The sequence below is a fragment of the Meriones unguiculatus genome, chromosome 10 (genome assembly GCF_030254825.1).
Source record: "Meriones unguiculatus strain TT.TT164.6M chromosome 10, Bangor_MerUng_6.1, whole genome shotgun sequence".
Classification (NCBI taxonomy): domain Eukaryota; kingdom Metazoa; phylum Chordata; class Mammalia; order Rodentia; family Muridae; genus Meriones; species Meriones unguiculatus.
Window position 1 is genome coordinate 44,705,384 of NC_083358.1, and position 19,125 is coordinate 44,724,508.

The 19,125-nt window shown below is 39.6% G+C and overlaps 1 long non-coding RNA gene across 2 annotated transcripts; it reads right to left on the reverse strand.

Moving 5' to 3' along the window:
- Nucleotides 1–720: 720 nt before the first annotated feature.
- On the reverse strand, nt 721–19,104 carry LOC132656859 (uncharacterized). Of its 2 annotated transcripts, XR_009594632.1 has the most exons (7): nt 18,839–19,104; nt 6,056–6,189; nt 4,171–4,278; nt 3,019–3,047; nt 1,493–2,189; nt 1,240–1,306; nt 721–1,146 (listed from the first exon to the last, which is right to left on the reverse strand). It is a non-coding gene; the product is annotated as an uncharacterized LOC132656859 (long non-coding RNA). The 2 variants fall into 2 exon arrangements; XR_009594633.1 differs by lacking the exon at nt 3,019–3,047.
- Nucleotides 19,105–19,125: the final 21 nt, after the last annotated feature.

Sequence of the window (19,125 nt, forward strand, 5' to 3'; positions counted from 1 at the left end):
GCTCATAGGAGGTAGGATGTAGTTGATAGAAGTCATATCAACTATGGAGTGCCTTTAAAGGGAATTGTGGAGCTCCCACTGTCTTCTGCTTTCCCTGTGTCCCTGTGTCTGTGTCTGTGTCTTTCCCGCTTTCTCTTTGCTTCCTGACTGCCGTGAGGTGAGGAGCTGTCTCTTACCATGTCTCCCATGTTGTAATTGTCAACATATTCCCGAAAACATGTACCAGAATAAACCTTTCTTTCTCATAAACTCATTTATCCCCAAAGTATTGTCATAATGATGGAAAGCTGAGTAGCCATAACTGCCATCTAGGTTAAAATTTTAAATATGCACTTATGTGTTTTTTACACCGGGAGAAATATTCCTACAAAGTTGAATATAACTAGACTCCATGTTCTTCCTATCAGAACTGTTAGCTTTTCAGCTTGTGTGTAATCATTCTTCGTGTCCAAGCTCAATGCCACTTCCTACAAGAAATTATACCTATCCTCTTACTCTAAATTAGGATCTTTTAAATTTTTACTGTTTATTTCTTTCAAAGAGCCACTTATAGTAAGTATATTATACAGGCTATATGGGATACAATAGCACTAGTATATTTTAAGATTGCTTACCTGCTAAAAGTTTGCTTTTTAACATTCAACCATGGCTGTCAGGGCAAGTACTATATGCTGATGTGGCAGCCCTTGGTGCATTGACTGGTAAACATCCAGAGTGAACACATCTAAATATTTCCCCACTTCTTCTTATGGAATTTATGAGGTTGTCGTAATATTTTATAACCAACCCTCTATTGGCCCAATGCTTTACCACTGCAAGTATTTTGTGGTTCCCTTCTATTGACAATAGGATTTAACATTTAGAAGGACTCAAAAGTTATTTGTCTTATAAAGAGAATCATTCATTTGCATAAATACTCCATTTTTAAAAAGCTAATGTATTTGATCATAAATATTTCTTTCACACAGGGTTCTCTCACAACCGCTTAAATATATTGTAGTTACAGGAAAGGGAACTTTAACCTTCCATAATCCCCATAACACTGTTCCATGGGATTTGGAGGACTTGTTTTCTTTTTGCTTGTGGATGACTATAGACAGTAATTTGGTCCCTTGAGATGCTGGACAATCGTTATGTAATGCAAAGCTATGGGGAAAAGAGAGGAAGCTTGATTAGTGCTAATTACCCTGAGTCAGGAGCTGTCTTTTTAGTCTGACAAGATGCAATAAAATTCCTTACAGTTTGTCAACTAGTTAGAAAGACAGGGTTCCACCATCCAGACCCACGCACACTGTCATTTTCTTTCCTGGGAAACAAAACAAAGCCAAGTAAGGAAACCATAGAGTATGTCTTGGCTCTGCTGTCATTGCTGGTTGCCATCCAATTAGTCTTTTTGTCCTTTGGTGCCAAACATCTCAGACAATTGGATATCCAGTTAGAAGACATTCTGCCCCGAATGCCTGGCTAATTATTGCTTAAAAAGTAAGCATACCATAGATAACAAGAGGTCTGGAAGCTGTTGCTTGCTGGTGTGTACAATCCCTCACCAGGTCAGGTGCTTGTGTGGCTGTGTCTGTGATGCCCATGTTCCCTCCCAGAAGTCTCTGCTCACACACCATGTTCAAGGGCAGGGAGCATGGAAGGCAAGCAGCAGTTTCTCCTTTATTCTCTTGTCTCTTGGCCAGAAGTAAGAAAGCTCCTCATAAGACAATGCAGCCAGTCCTGATGAAACCTGATAGGCTAGGGTCAGATGGAATGGGAGGAGGACCTCCCCTATCAGTGGACTGGGGAAGGGGCAAGGAAGAAGAAAAGGGAGGGAAGGTGGGATTGGGAGGGGAAGAGGGAGGAAGCTACAGTTGGGATACAAAGTAAATAAACTGTAACAAACAAAAAAATAAATAAAAAATTAAAAATAATAAAAGAAAATTCCTCTTAAGGCCCTAGCTTCTTTTAATGCCTCTTATATTTCACTGGCCAGAAGTGGGTTCCATGGCCACCCTTTCTGAAGAAAAGGAAAGCATTCCATTCCTCTGTCTGTAGGAAACAGAAAGTGGACAAACAGTTCTTCAGGGGTTGGGCTGCTCCAGTGGGCACCTGGCAATCTTTTTATCATATGGACTGACTTCATGTGGATGGTCTCCTCACTGTCACCATCTGCAAGTGCTCCATCTGCTGTGGTGCCATGCTTTCTAGAAAGGAACAGAATGTATTTTTTGTCATAATATTGCATTTTTATTTTCAAATGATTCATTCTCCAACCCCCAAAACATGGTGTTATTTTACTTGAAAAGTGCAGCTTCCCCATGCCAAAGCAATGCTTTTTGTTGTTTTGAGACAGTCTCTCTATGTATCCCAGGCTGGTCTTCAACTCTCTGACTTGTGCTCCTCCTGCAGCAGGTGTGGGGGCTATAGGTCTGTCACTGCACCTGGCTACAAGTTTTGCTTCTATAAATGAAGTCAGATTAGGTGATTTTGTGATTTCTGATATTCAAGGGAACAATTGGTGGATATTCTTTTTTGTGGTATGAGGAATGCATTTAGGATTTGTGCATATGAGGTGAGGACTGTACTATTGAGCTCACTGTCTACTTTTCACCTTGAGATGGAGTCCTGCTAAATTGCTCAGGCTAGCCTTGAAATTGCAATCTTCTTGCCTCAACATTTTCAGTAACTAGGATTACAAGCATATGGGTGCCAGGCTCAGATTTTCTTTGTTATTTCTGAAAAAAAGAGGGAGATGGAAAATCCCCCAACATATTTTCATTAACATCTGTGTATTCTAGGAGATAGGATCCTCAGTCCATAGAGACAGATATCATCCTGTGTTAGAAACCCACAGCCTACCCAGAGGTGTTATTTTGTGTTAGGGAGCTAACACAAAATAGACACACTATCCACTATTAGGAATGCACCATTCCATCCAGAGAGATCACCTTCCATTAGGAAAGTACCACTCCATCACAGCTTTTCGGTCCCATTCATTAACTCATAGTAGAGAATCTATCTTTGACATCTTACCTGTGGTATTTGGAAGTCACCAAGTGCCCCTGTGGGGTGATGAGATTCGCATTTCACATCACCAGCGGAAAAAAAAAATAAGTACAAAAATATCCTTGGTTCACAATTCATTATACAATGCTACAGAGTTACTCAGTACATTAACCTTTCATATGTAAGAAACAAATAGACTGTTTTAATCCTCCTATAACTGTGATTAGTTGAAGAAATTGATTAACCTTAACAATTTCAAGATTTTTTTCCATCTGTTTATAATTGCATTCTGCAATTGGAACATTTTTAATGTATTTTTTAGGCAGTCTCGATTTGACATCTGTGGAGACACTCTGCAGCTCTGGTTTTTATTTGCTTCTTTGATTGGTTTTGGGCAAGCACTTAGAAGCTCCTACTGACCCCTCCCCCCAATGATACTTTCCCTTTTTCATACAAATGCTATCTCTAACCTATTTTTTGGCTGCTTTCACAACAATGCTGACAAAAGAAAGCATTTAATTGAGTCTGGCCTACAGTTTCAGGGGTTTATTCTATTATCATCATGGTGGGGAGGATGGCAGCATGTAGGCAGACATGGTGCTGGAGAATCACTGAGAGGTCCACATCCCAATCAGGAGGCAGCAGGTACAGTAAGAGCCATTGTGCCTGCTGGGCTTTTGCTTAAGATTTTAGATATATAATATTTCAGTTTGCCTTTTAAGTTATATATGATATGTTGTGATTTGCTACTTCAATGACTAAAGATTAAATTTATGAATTTTTACTATTAGATTACATGAATAGCACATAACTTAAAACGTTGCTACTAGACAGTGTTACAATTGCCTGTGTATTTCTTCTGTGAGACACCTAGAAAACTGCAGAGCCTTTGGCTCGGCACATAATTTATTTCCTTTGATATGGCTGAATGTTTTCTAGCTCAGATGTAACAATATATATTTTAACCAGATTAAATACTTCAGGTTGCCAGTCTTTTCAAATTCTGTCAGTTGTGATGGGTATAAATCGTCTATTAATTACTTCTCTGTTGCTATATTAAAACACCACAGCCAAGGCAACTTATGGAAGAAAGCATTTATTTGAGCTTATGATTGCATCAAAAGCCCTTGTCCATATTCATTGTCTATAAGTCCTTAGCATTTTATACAGTTTTCTCACCAAGTAGAATTACTTCTCCTGTATATAAATTCTTGTTGGTTAGAATGTCAAAATTCAAGATTCGACAAGATGGCGGCGCTGGGACGACTCTCCTTCTGACCAGCAGCACTGCAGGATAAGCACAGCGACCAGCAGTCAGAACTCTCGGCCCTAAATCACAGTGATTGTGTTTCCCAGGTGAGAGGATACCCCACGGTGGGGGACTCAATCAGCTTTAACTCACCCAGCTAAACCTCGGAAGAGATCCCGGTTCCACCAGGCACTTGGTCGCCAGCCCAGAGCTACACGCCAGCGTGCTGGGATCACTGTCCCAGACTGAACTGTGGGCACCACAACATCAGAGACTGGGGTTCCAGTCAAGAGATAACCCCACGATGCAGGAAACGATTGGGATCGACCTTAGGTCACCCAGACATCCCCTGGAAAAGACTCGGAGTTCTGTGTGCGCCCAGGAGCCAGCCCAGAGCCAGAGCCGGGAACCCAGGCACCGGCACAGAGTTGCTGCGCCTGACTTGCTGCCCCAGATAGAACTATAGGCCCCAGGGACCAGAGACTGAGTTTCTCTGTTGGGTGCAAACCCACAGGGAGGGAAACGGCTGGTCTGACCTCAGAGCACTCAGCTGATACCACCACCCCGAACAGGTCTTGGGAAAAATTACCCAGTTTTGGCAGATGCCCAGGCACCCAATCCCCAGAAACAGAGAAAGGCACAGCCACGTAAGTCTTTGCCTGTGGATTCTACTCGCCATCACAGACAGAATGGCTGTCCCCAAAGCAAAGACTGGGTGTCCATGTCAGAAGGAAACACCACAGCAGGGGGGGGGAATCATCAGGTCCAACGCTCAGGACACCCAGCTCCAAAAGACTTTCTGGTGTTCTGCCCAGTTCACGAACCCCAAAAGACCAGGAATAACTAGATTCCACTGTAAATACATGAGGTTCTTTTTATTGTAAATTACAAGCTGCAGCTTGGGCCCACACCCCCCACCGCCGAAGCGGTGGGAGCTGAGCACCCTGTGCTCAGGTTAGTTAGGTGATTTAAAGATTTTGGTCCATTCCAGCATGCCCAAGGCAGGGGCAATTCCTGCCTGGCAAGCATCTATTGGTTGGCTATCGGAAGGTCCCCAGACTATAATGATCTGGTGTCCCTCCCTAGGGGGATGGGCCAGTTTCCTAGCAACTATCTACTTTTAGCCCCCATCTTCATGTTCACACTGGAAAGTTAGGCAGATACCCACTGTATCTCTAGTGGGTGGGGAAAGAATGCAGTAAGGTGGTCCTTCCCCTCAGGGCATTACAAGACTCCCACCTAGTAATGCTACCTAGTTTCTCCCCCTACCTAGTTCAGGGCTTAATAAATAATAGCTGATTTTTAATCTTTTGGTCTCCCTTTCCCATGATCATTTGAAGACCCAATCTTGGGTCTTCCAGATATGACCCCTTATATCCTATAGATTTACCTTTTTATAATGGGCTCTGAGTACCATTAGTGTATTGCTCTCAAGCATTTCTTTGTGAAAGCCATCAAGAAATTTAAAAAACAAGGCCCAAAGATAAAAATCAAAATGAGGAGGGGTCCCTTCAGGGTGGATATAGGGGTAGTAAGCCAAAGAGAACTATTATCCTTTTTTTCTAGTGTCTCTCTAGGCTTTTATCCCAGTTGCTGCAATATTAGTTTCCATTTCAGATAAGCAGATGTCCAAGATAATAGCTAATGCCAGGGAGCCAGCCCTATTTGACTTAGCATTTCAGCCTGCTAGGGGGCATTTGGGCAAAGAGCCATCTTCTGGAGCTTCTTCAGTTCTGACCATTGGACCGTTGGCATCAGGGGCTAGGGAGGCTGAAATGCCAGTCAAAGGCTGGGCAATGTGGAAATCAGAAGCACCTGGTTAATTGATCCACCCGAAGGGGCAGGGAGCAATCATGTCAGTTTCCAGGAAGTCCAGATTTCAGCTTGCAGTCCATAGCTGATCCCGGAACAGAGTCAAACAGGTGAAAATCTGCTGAGACAAATTCAGACTGGAGACAGAAGTTAAAATTTGTCTATTAAAAATGAGGAATCCCAAGACCAGGGAAAAACTCATCTGGGTTAAGTTTGAGCTATGCCAGATCCAGGTCACATAACTTTTTGATTTCCTGAAACTCATGATTTTTTTTTTTGGCACACAAAAGTATATATATATAAACTCAGACAAGTACATACTAGCAAATCGAATATAACAACATTTTGAGAGTAACAGGTAAAACTGCATCCCACTGAATGGGTATCAGTTAGATTGTTTTATAACCTTTATAAACAACTTAAATGTGTCCAAGGTAACATTTCTTCTGTGGGCATAGCTGTTGGTAATCAGCCACGAATGGAGCTTGGCCATTTTTATACACTCAGCATGTACTTTTAGCCCCCATCTCCATGTTCACACTGGAAAGTTAGGCAGAAATACATTACTGGCTTTAGTGCTAAACCCTGGATGCTGGGATTTTTCTTTATAAAGTAACTAGAAGGAATAGGTTTACGATATTGCTGTGTCAAAGTCTACCCCAGAAATGGCAGCTATTAAGAATACCATACTAAAAGCTATGACTTTTGGGTCAGATATACACATTAAACAGATGTTTTTAACATGACGAGAAGAACCTTTAAGTCTATCTCCAGAAGACAACCAAAGGAAATTAAAATTTCAAGCTGGTGACTGAAAAATAAGCAGTCAGTGCTCTGTCAACTTATCAGAACTCTATATTGATCAATGCCAAAACTCTGAACTTCTGAAATATTATAACATAAGCACAACAGTATCAAAGAGGGGGGAGAAATCTAAAGTATCTCCCATTTTTAATATGCTTTAAAATATTTTTATATCATTATAAGTTATATTCATATGCCTTAAGTCATTTACTTAAGACTCCAATCTTTTTGCATTTATTAACCCTGAAACATTTTTCACAGACCAAATAACACTCCAGATTTTTATAACCTAAGCTCTTATATCCACAGACCCTACATAAGCTCCATATTTTTATATCCATTTATTTATCTTAAGACAAAGGCAACTAACATGAATCCTGTGAGCAAGGCAAACCTATTTTCCATTCTAAATAAGATCTCTAGTACCTAGTAGTTCTAGCTAACTAATGAACTGATCAATGAGCTAACAGTGGATCTAATTGTCTGCTCTTTAGCTGCAAAGCTACCATTAGCTTAGCATAGCCAACAAGGTGTTCAGAGACCTGAGAAGGATAAATTATAAGCTAAATAAATATACCAATCCATGTGCCAATCAAAATGACAGAGATAACTAGTTAGTCCATCACCTAGGCAGTGTCCCTGGCTCCTGTGGGCAGAGGCGGTCCAGCCAGGCACAGATGAGAGACTGCTTCTGCGGAAAGAGGAACATGAGAGATTGACCTCACCTTGCCTCTCGCAATGTGAAACAATGGCTCTCTAGGTATCCACGGCTTTGTCCACAGTTTAGGCTGGGCTCTACCAGTGGGCCAGTTGGGGTAGTATTGCCCAGTGGTTAGCATACAACAATCCAGAGTCGCCATCATCTGTTGTGCCCAAATCTTCTTGGAGACCTTGGGGGAGCTACTGCCAAGATTTTGGGATTCTCTGTCACAATAAGCTTACATGTTAAAATGCCATATTTATCAGATCTCTGACAAGCTTGAGGGCCAGCATATCTGAGTTACTCTTTGTCTACCTTTATCTGCTCTAAACTGTGTTCTTTAAAACAGAATGCTATACTCTCTAATTCTGGCATATTCCTTAAGTGCATCTTTTAGAACTATATTTTAAGTAGCCTAGGCTTAACCTTAAAAAAACCTAAATAAAGAGACTAGGTAAGGCTCAACTGAAGTATAACCTTAAATGTGCTCTTTCTGAACTAAAATCAAAGCAAACCTTTTAATCAGATACAGTTACAGAGAGGCTAGCAAATCTTGCTGCTCCTACCACTTGCATTAAAATTGAACAGTAAAAAGCCTGAACATAACTGATAGACCTACACAAAGATGGTCGCAAATTCAATGTCTCCACCCTCTGTATCTCTGGACCAGCATGGTGGCTAGCCATGTGTTAGCACAGGCTGTGACTGACAATACCAAACATAGCCATTAGGTGATGATGATGATACAGCAAACACTGTGGAGCTTCCACAATCCCCCACAACCAAAGTTCTAACATAGTGATCAAATAAGTTTTAGAACCAACTGCATAACAGAACAGTACAGAACAATTTTAAACTGTAAGAATTATTTTAGCCATACCAAACCTATCAGCCAGAATTCTTTCCCCTTAAAAGAGCATAAGAAAACATTGAAGAATGTTTTTATGAATTATAACATGATTTATATGAATTATAACATATTTTTAAATACAGTTCTTTCTCAAATCATATTAACTCTCTGGCTTTTTATAATACATTCACTAACCTTCTGCAACATTTTATATACCTTCAGGTTCCTAGCTTTGTTCTTCTTATTTTAGACAAGCTTATTTTATTCATTCTTATTTTAGACAAGCTATTTTTTTTTAAATATCTCTTGCTCTCTCCCTTCCTTTTCAGACAACAAAAAACTCTCATCAAAATACTTTCCATCCTGACATGATCCTGCTGGAGCCCAGTGTCCATGATTTGCTTTTGATAGGAAAAGCAAAAACAAGTTACATTAATACAAAAAGAAGTTCTGAAACTGCTAAACTCTTTCTCTAAAATTACTTCCCTGTAGCAGATATGGTCCAAAGTCACATAAACAAACTCTAAGGAACTTAGAACAAGTTTAGGGTGAAAACATGTTTTCTGATAAACAAAGCAGCTTAACAAGCAAACAGCTTCCTCAAGACACATTGCAAAAACTGCAGTTTTCTTAATTAGCTCAAACCATATGGCTTGGTTTCATTTAGTAAAATTAATAAAATAAATACCAAAATTTTTGTTCTCCCCCAAAAGGATCAAGAAATTGTTAGAAATTTTCTGTTAGACTACCCAAGATCATTTTCCAAAATGCCTGATAACCTTTAAACATTTAAACATTTTTTTAAAACCTGTTTCTGCAATATCAAAATAAAGTGCCCCTTTTGTAGGAGAGAAGTCACAAAGCATAACCATACTTTTAAAAGTCAAAAACAGATTTTAAAACCAGAATTTACCAGTGTAAACAATTTAATTTTTAAAACCAATACCAATTTAAAATAACTCTGCCAAGTGGATTCTCCCCACCCCAGGACCCAGCAGGCACCAGAAATTAAAAGACAACACCTGAGACAGAGAGATGGGTAGAGGCCAGCGTAAAAATCACAACCAACAAAAGGCAACGCAATAGGGGATCGCCAGGACCCAGTTATCCATGGATGAGGAGCCCTGGACACCCTAACATAAGTGAAATTCAAGAAGATGACCTTACATCTATGCTTATGAAGAGGTTAATGGAGGAAGCAAATAAAATGCGTGAAGATTTAGGGGAAGATATAATAAAACAGATTTTGGTCATTCGTAAAGAAATACAGGAAGATGCAGCCAAAAAGCTTGTGGCGTTCAGAGAGGAAATGATTAAATCACTGAAAGAAATAAAAGAAACAGAGCAACATTTAAAAGAAACAGCTGAAGGAATTGAAGAATAAACAGGAAAATATAGTCAGACAGGTGAAGGAAATCAACAAAACAACTCAAGATCTGAGGATAGAATTGGAAAAATTAAAAAAAACTCAAATGGAGGAAATTGTGGAGAGAAAGAACTTAGGGAAGAAAACAGGAACTACAGAGGTTAGCATAACCAATAGACTACAAGAGATGGAAGAAAGAATCTCAGGGGTGGAAGATATAATGGAAGAAATAGATGTATCTGTCAAAAAAAATCTAAAAAATTCCTGACACAGACCATCCAAGAAATCCAAGACAACATAAAAAGACAAAACCTAAGAATAATAGGAATAGAGGAAAAAGAGGATTCCCTCCTCCAAGGCCCAGAAAATATCTTCAACAAAATCACTGAAGGAAATTTCCCCAACTTAAAGGAGAGGCCTATGAGAATACAAGAGGCCTACAGAACACCTAATAAATTAGAACAGAAAAGAAAATCCTCCAGCCACATAATAATCAAAACAGTAAGTATACAGAACAAAGAAAAAATACTAAAAGCTGCAAGAGAAAAAGGCCAAGTAACATATAATGGCAAACCCATAAGAATTACACCTGACATCTCAAAAGAGACTATGAAAGCCAGAAGGGCCTGGACAGATATCATGCAGACCCTAAGAAAACACAGATGTCAGCCTAGGCTACTGTACCCAACAAAACTCTCAGTCCTCATAGACGGAGAAAACAAGATATTCAATGACAAAAACAAATTTCGACAATACCTACACACAAATCCAGCATTACAGAAGACACTAGAAGGAAAAATACAACCCAAGAAAACTAACTACTTTCAAGAATACACAGGAAATAAATAATGTCACTACAGCAAAACCAAAATGAGCCAAACACACACACTACCATAGGCAACATCAATATCAAAGTATATAACAGCCACTGGTCATTAATCTCCCTCAACATCAATGGACTCAATTCTCCAATAAAAAGACATAGACTAACAGAATGGATGCCTAAACAAGACCTAACAATATGTTGCATACGAGAAACACACCTAAATCACAAAGATAGACATTACCTGAGGGTAAAGGGCTGGAAGACAGTTTTCCAAGCAAATGGACCCAAGAAGCAAGCAGGAATAGCCATTCTAATATCTACTAAAGTATATTTTCAACCAAAATTAATCAAAAGAGATAGAGAAGACCACTTCATACTCATCAAGGGAAAAATCCACCAGGAAGATATCACAATCCTGGACATCTATGCCCCAAATGCAAGGGCAACCACATTTGTAAAAGAAACTTTAATAAAACTTAAACCACACATAGACTCCCACACATTAATAGTGGGAGACTTCAACACCCCACTCTCAACAATGGACCAGTCAACAAAACAGAAATTAAACAAAGAAACAATAACTCTGATAGAGGTCATGAATCAAATGGACCTGACAGACATCTACAGAACCTTTCACCCAAACACAAAAGAATTTACTTCTCAGCACCTCATGAAACCTTCTCAACAAAGAGAGAGAATTTCAGGACAATCTCCCTCATGAACATCGATGCAAAAATACTCAACAAAATACTTGCAAACCGAATCCAAGAACACATCAAAGATATCATCCACTACGAACAAGTAGGCTTCATCCCAGGCATGCAGGTGTCGTTCAATATATGGAAGTCCATCAATGGGATCCACCACATAAACAAACTGAAGGAGAAAAGCCACATGATCATCTCCTTAGATGCAGAAAAGTCATTTGACAAAATCCAACATCCATTCATGTTTAAAGTCTTGGAGAGATCAGGGATACATGGCACATACCTGAACATAGTGAAGGCAATATATAGCAAGCCTATAGCCAATATCAAACTCAATGGAAACTTAAATCATTCCCACTGAAATCAGGGACAAGGCAAGGTTGCTCACTCTCTCCATATCTCTTCAACATTGTTCTTGAAGTCCTTGCTAGAGCAATAAGACAATTGAAGAAGATCAAGGGGTACAACATGGAAAGGAAGAAGTCAAAGTATCACTATTTGCAGATGATATGATAGTATACCTGAGTGACCCCAAAAATTCTACCAGGGAACTCCTACAGCTGATTAACACCTTCAGCAAAGTGGCTGGATACAAAATTAACTCAAAGGAATCAGTAGCCCTCCTGTATACAAAGGACGAAAGGGCTGAGAAAGAAATTAGGGAAGCAACACCCTTCACAATAGCCACAAAGGACATAAAGTACCTTGGTGTGAACCTAACCAAGCACGTCAAAGACTTGTATGAAAAAAATTTCCAGTCTCTGAAGAAAGAATTAGAAGAATATATCAGAAGATGAAAAGATCTCCCATGCTCATGGCTTGGGAGGATTAATATAGTAAAAATGGCCATCTTACCAAAAGCAATCTACACATTCAATGCAATTCCCATCAAATTATCAAATTACCAACACAATTCTTTACAGACCTTGAAAGAAAAATTCTCACCTTCATATGGAACAACAAGAGACCCAGAATTGCTAAAACAATTCTCTACAGTAAAAGATCTTCAGGAGGTATCTCCATCCTGATCTCAAGCTGTACTGTAGAGCAACAATACTAAAAACTGCCTGGTACTGGCATAGAAACCGACTGGTGGATCAATGGAATCAAATAGAAGACCCTGACTTAAATCCACACACTTATGGACATGTGATTTTTTTACAAAGATGCCAAAAACCATTTAATGGAAAAATGATAGCATCTTCAACAAATGGTGCTTTTCTAACTGGATGTCTACATGTAGAAAAATGCAAATAGATCCATACTTATCATCCTGAACCAAACTAAAGTCTAAGTGGATCAAAGACTTCAACATAAACCTGTTAGATGAAAAAGTGGGGAAGAGCCTTGAACTCATTGGCATAGGAGACAACTTCCTGAACAGAACACCAACAGCACAGGCTCTAAAATCAACAATCAATAAATGGGACCTCATGAAACTGAAAAGCTTCTGTAAAGCAAAGGACACTCTTGTCAGAACAAAATGACAGCCTACAGATTGGGAAAGGATCTTCACCAACCCTATATCTGACAGAGGACTAATATCCAGTATATATAAAGAACTAAAGAAGTTAAACAGCAAAAAATCAAGTAATCCAATTAAAAAATGGAGTACAGAGCTAAACAGAGAATTCTCAATAGAGGAATATCAAATGGCAGAGAAACACTTAAAGAAATGCTCAACCTCATTAGCCATCAGGGAAATGCAAATTAAAACGACCCTAAGATTTCACCTTACACCCATCAGAATGGCTAATATCAAAAACTCAAAAGACAACACGTGCTGGAGAGGTTGTGGAGAAAGGGGAATCCTCCTCTGTTGCTGGTAGGAATGTAAACTTGTACAACTACTCTGAAAGCAATCTGGTGCTTTCTCAAACAAATGGGAATAGTGCTTCTTCAAGATCCAGCTATACCTCTCCTAGGCATATGCCCAAAAGAGTCTCAAGTACACAATAAGGACATTTGCTCAACCATGTTTGTAGCAGCCTTATTTGTAATAGCCAGAAGCTGGAAACAGCCCTGATGCCCCTCAGTGGAGGGTGCATCTTCAGTGGTGGATGCACAAATTGTGATATATCTACAGAATGGAATATTACTCAGCAATAAAAAACAAGGAAATCATGAAATTTGCAGGTAAATGGTGGGATCTGGAAAAGATCATCCTGAGTGAGCTATCCCAGAAGCAGAAAGATGCACACGGTATATACTCACTCATATAGACATATAATATAGTATAAACTTACTAAATTCTACACACCTAAAGAATGTCAAAATTCTCTTTTCATTTGTATTCATTTTCCTCCCCTACCTATGATGTCTTTGATTATGCAAATTTTATTTCTTGAACTCATTGTATCTATTGGTCTGTGTTTTATTTAGGCATTATTCCCATTTCATTACAGGCATCTCTTTTCTGTTTCTTATGCTGCTTTGTATATTTACCCATTAATTTATGTATAATTTTAAGGTTTTTAGATTTTTATTTATTTTTATTTTATATGTATGAGTGTTTGCCTGCGTGTATGTCTGTGTACCATGTGTGTACCATGTCCATGGATAGCAGAAGAGAGTGCCAGATCCTTTGAGCCAGCAGTTACAGATGGTTTTGAGCTGCCATGTGGGTGCCGGGAATTAACCCAGGATCTTTGGAAGAAGAGCCAGTGTTCTGAATCACTGGGCAGTCTTTCCAGCCCTTCACCTGGAGTTTTTTAATCTGTGTTAAAATCTGTGTTAAAGGAGGCTTCCAGCTTTATTTTTCCTTATATGGATAGCTGACTGGGTCACCTCATTTATCAACAGTGCGTCTCCTCTCACTGGTAATGCTGTGATCCATACTATCTCCATGTAGCTTACTGCATGTGAATTTTCTTTAATCCTTCTATGCAAGTACACTTGCTTATCTATCTATCTATCTATCTATTTATTTATTTAATTTGTGACTGACATTATCCAATATTGTCTTAATTACCATATTGAAGTTTTCAAATACATAATTGTATACCTTTCTGTTTGGGTTTAAATAGTGTAGGCTTTTTTTTTTTTTTATCCCTGTAAAAATATCAATTCATCAAATTCCATTTAAAAACCTGTTGTGATTTGATTTGAATTATATCTTGGTGATATTTTACTTCTGTGTAGTTTCTATACCTAAATTTGAATTTTATTGTTTTATGCTTTAGATTTATCTTATATATTTAGCATACTAGATCCCCCTTCTCCTTCTGAGTCCATTCTCCTGTTCCTAAAGCACACCTTGTGGAATTCTTTCATAGAGGTTCTGAGCAGTAGGAGTCTTTGAATATTTATTTTGCAATCAGTGAATGTACTTCTTCAGAGGTGACAGTCTGTACCTGAGTTGCCTGGAGTCAGCTGTCCAACCTCTTCATTAGTGTCATACTTCAGGACAAACTCTTTCTTTCCTTCGGTTGCCTTTATGCAAAAATTGAATGCCAGAGGCTTATCAAGATTCAGTTCACCTACCCTAAGTCAAGACAATACTGAAGAAATGTCTCAGATTCCAACAAGACCTTCACTGACAGTGTTGTTCAGGTCAGCTCTTCCCTCTGTCCAGTCTGTTACCACCCATTCTACACCTGCTGTGCCCAAATGCTTTCCCAAACAGACTGCCTCTGACTGATTCAGAGTGTTTTTCTAAGGCAGATAGTGCCAGGTCTTCTCCATAAAGGTAGAAACTAAGATAGGATTTATGACTTGAACCAAGGCCACTTTACTGCTCTGAGGACCTTTTACTGGTGACAGGTATAAGACAGTTGTTGGCACGAAGTAACAGTGTAGTGGTTAAAGTATTCATCAATAACAAACTGGGATGGTATTCTAATAGAAGGTACTAATCTAATGGATACAGTTTATCAAGCAAATATGAGAGAAACAGTAATTTTAAGAACAATGGCAATGCTGTTGCTAAGTAAAATTAATTATTTGAGAACAGAAAAAAAAAGACAAAAGTGCTTAATTGGATTTTAAAATCTAACAGTAAAATGGAGTGGGTTCTGCTAGGAAATGAAGAGGCTTTTTTATTCTTCAGTAGGAAGGCAGAAAAAAACTGAGGAATCAGCCCAACTCTTAATCATAGGTGTGGCTGATCTCCAAAGGAGATTAACCATAAAACCCGGGGAGCATAGCTGTTCCAAGATCACTGGTGAGACTGAGACTCAAGTGCAATCATCTGGCTCGTGACACCTAAAAGTCTTACATTTACAGTTCTTCCAATTAATGTGTCCCATTTCTTCAGTTAATTGTGAGTGTCTCTGCAGCCTTTCTGGCCAGCAGAGGGATGAGCATGGAAGGCAAGGGGGCAATTTGGCTCAACGTGACTCAGCAGCCAGGTGTTGGTTCAAACTTCAGGAGTCTGACCCCCACCCCACCCCACCCAGCTGTTTATTTTAGGCAAATTTAAGCACAGAACAATTTGATGAGAACTATTCTGATGATGATAATTAACTCAATCCCTCCTTCACAACAAAGCATACACAGCTCTCTTTGAGGAAAAACATAAGCTAAATACAGATCAGATATGATTACATGGAAGCTCTTTCTAAAGTCTACAAAGATAGGTTTTTTTAGATTGACTGACAGCAGGTTTATGATTAACTGAGAAAAACATATTTACGATAAGGGTCTGAGGAGAATCCAGTCCCTGAAAAGTCTCTGGCTATATATATAGCACAAAGGTCACCAGGCTAGAAAGCAGTCCACTGCAGCCTTCTGGGTAGATACCAGGTTTTTCATGCCTTCCCTTGAAGGGACACATGGTGAGCTTAGAATTTCAGGTTCCCCTCATGTTTATCCATGAGCACAGAAATCTTCATGCCTCCTACAGTTACTGGCTAATCCTCTCTGTTACTTGGAACCCACACAGATGCCTCCTTAGAGTCTTTCTCCAGTTCCATCTATACACTGGGCATATGGCTAACGTTCAGTTAGAACGTAAGTTGGCACAAATATTGTAATGAATGGTAAGAGCTGATGACCAGCAGAAGGCTGAGGAGGTGCCTGCTAGGTATGGAGTTCCTAGAGACAAAGTGGATGGGCAATAAATAAGGATACTGTTCAGTTTGTGCACTTATAAAAACAAAAACAACAACAAGAAGAAGCCAGATATAGTGGTTCACATCTATAGGCATAAGGTTACTGTGTAATTCAAATCCTGATTTCTTTACCCTCCCCCATGCCCACTTCTGGTTGCAGTCCTTGTTCTGAGAATCTCCTATCTCAGTGTTGTGTAAACACTGCTCCACAATTATCCCGATATGCCAGTAAAGCACCTTACAGCTAATTAATTGATAAGCAGGAGAGAGACTAGGACTGGACTTCCTGCCAGCAGGGGAGGAGAAGTAAGAGAAGAGGACTTAGGAGAGGAAGAGGAAGCAGAGATCCAGGTGACATGAGGAGAAGAGCTGAAGCAGGGAAAGCTACAAAGTGCAAGTATCTTGGGATGTACTCGGGGAGGAAAACAGAATAGCTTGGAGGGTTAAGAATAGAGTAATAACTGCTCAGTTATTGTGCTGTGAAGCTTGTTATTAAACAAATATAAAACAGTCTCAATTATTTGTGTGATGGCCAGGTTAAGAGAGAAACTGAGAAATAAACAGTTTTATAAGAATAACTTTAACACATGTCTGCAATCCCAGCACTTGGAAAGCTGAAGTAGGACTGTGGGCTCAAATGTGTGGGCCACATAATAAGACTAGACTGAAGGAGGAGGTGAAGGGTGGAAGGAAACACATGAAACTCAGAAGCACATGATCAGGAGGATGTTGTTAATACTCCAATTATGAGCTGGGGTTTCTTTACTTATCTATGCATTTTATATAGGAAAGTATAGTCATTTTCACTTGACAATACTATTTATGTTAATATGAAATAGGTTTACTAGTATCAATTTTTAATGAAGCATTTAATTTTTTAATCAATTTTCAAGTTATCAGTAGTCCTTCTGATAACTGAATTTTGTTACAACCACTGAATTTTGTTACAAGCCCATGAGAATATAACACTCAAGCCAAAATAGCTATATAATTTTGGGTCAAGTTGCATATTATATCCCTGTTTCTTCATGCATTAAATTTTTAAGGGCACACAAGCAAAGTGCCTAGAATGCAAGGAGAAAAACCCAGAATGCATATTAGCTGTTACCCCCATTTTCTGTTTGTGAAGGAGTATCAAAGAAACTGGGAACAAATGGCTAGCTGTGGTGCATATTGGCATATACCAAACCACATGCTGACCAGCTCACTCAGGACATGGGACTCCACAAAGCTCTTCTCACCTCATCACCTATCCTAAACTTCGCCAGCTGGTGGACTTCCCTTCCCTAGCTTCTCATTCCTACAGAACCTTGCCATTTGGGCCATGAGTTCCCTTGGCCCTTTTGTTCTCTTGATCCCCTCTCTTGTCACTCTGTCCTCTGTTTTCTCTCTCTCTCTTTTCTTCCTTCCTTTCTCTTCTCTCTCTCTCCCTGTCTCTCCTCTCATGGCTGGTTCAGTCTACTGACCATGCTTAGTCTACTACCTTCTCTCCCTGCTTTGGACTCTTCCAGATGCCTTTGGCTGTTCTTTCTGATATCTACAATAGAAACTTCTCCTTAACCATACCTTGGAGCAGTCATGTCCTCGTTTTATACAAAGAGGAGGAGGTGGTAATGTCTGCTGAAACTGATAAAAGTGGTGGAAGGTTGAGAAAAGGAAGGCTGTTTTGATATAATGTGGTAAACGGGAATGATGCAGTTGATTAGGAAAATAGAGGACAGAAGGAAAATCTTGAGAGGTTTGAGGTTAGTGACATAGACACCTGCTTATGCATTAGCCCTCTGGCCAAAAACAAAAATGAAAATCAACCAACCAAACAACCAAAAACCACTGAGAAAATCAATATAAGAAGGAAAAGGTTCATCGTTTAATTATTAAGAGTAGAAAAGAAAACATGACTACAGAATACAGAACAGCAAGGACAGGTTAGGAGCCTTGTAAGCCAAGACACGCAAGTTCGGATTTCACTGATGAAGCAGCTTTCTTTTGGAGCTGAAGCTCAAGGTGTGGTTCACAAAAGTGGAGTCCTGGAATGTAGTAAAGGTGATAGCAAATGGCAATGAAGAAATCAAAAGACCAAGATGAGAAGTCTTCCATGGGATGTGAATGTGAATAAAGGTAAGGGCAAAAGTATGGATGGGTATAAAATAGCTATACTCAGGAATAGAAGGTGTGACTTTCAGAGTTATTTAAGGCAGTCTTGTGGGAAAGTATACTGAGGGCTCAGCCACAGAGCAGAAGCCGAGAATGTGATTTGCTCACAAAGAAACAGAACACACACAGCAAAGTGCAACCAAAAGACAACCTCCGAACTCAGAACGCCAGTGTTGTGAGATAACCAATAAAAAGCGGGACTTGAGGTCTCTGGTGCGCATGCCTATAATGCCAGCGCTGAGAGAGGGAGGAGGGTCATGGTTCACGGCCAGCTTCCACTCATTATGTCTCAGAAAACAACAAAGAAAAAGAAAATGAGATGTAATACCTGTCAGGTTCACGGATTTCAAAGTTCAGGCAAAAAATCGCTATCAAATTTATTTTTCTCTTTCAAAAATTTTTTGTGGGTTCATCTTTCTGTTGCTCTTGGACTTTTTAATTCTCTGTAAATAATAAAATTAGAGTAAAATAATAAAATCAGAATACGATAACGCAGGTCTAGAGGTCCTGCAGCTCTCAGTTCCCTATTTTCTTCTCAAGCCTGGAGTCAAGAAGGCGAGCGCCCCTGCGCGGGAAGGGGCGAGGTTGGAGCGGAGCAAACAGAACGGGGCGGGG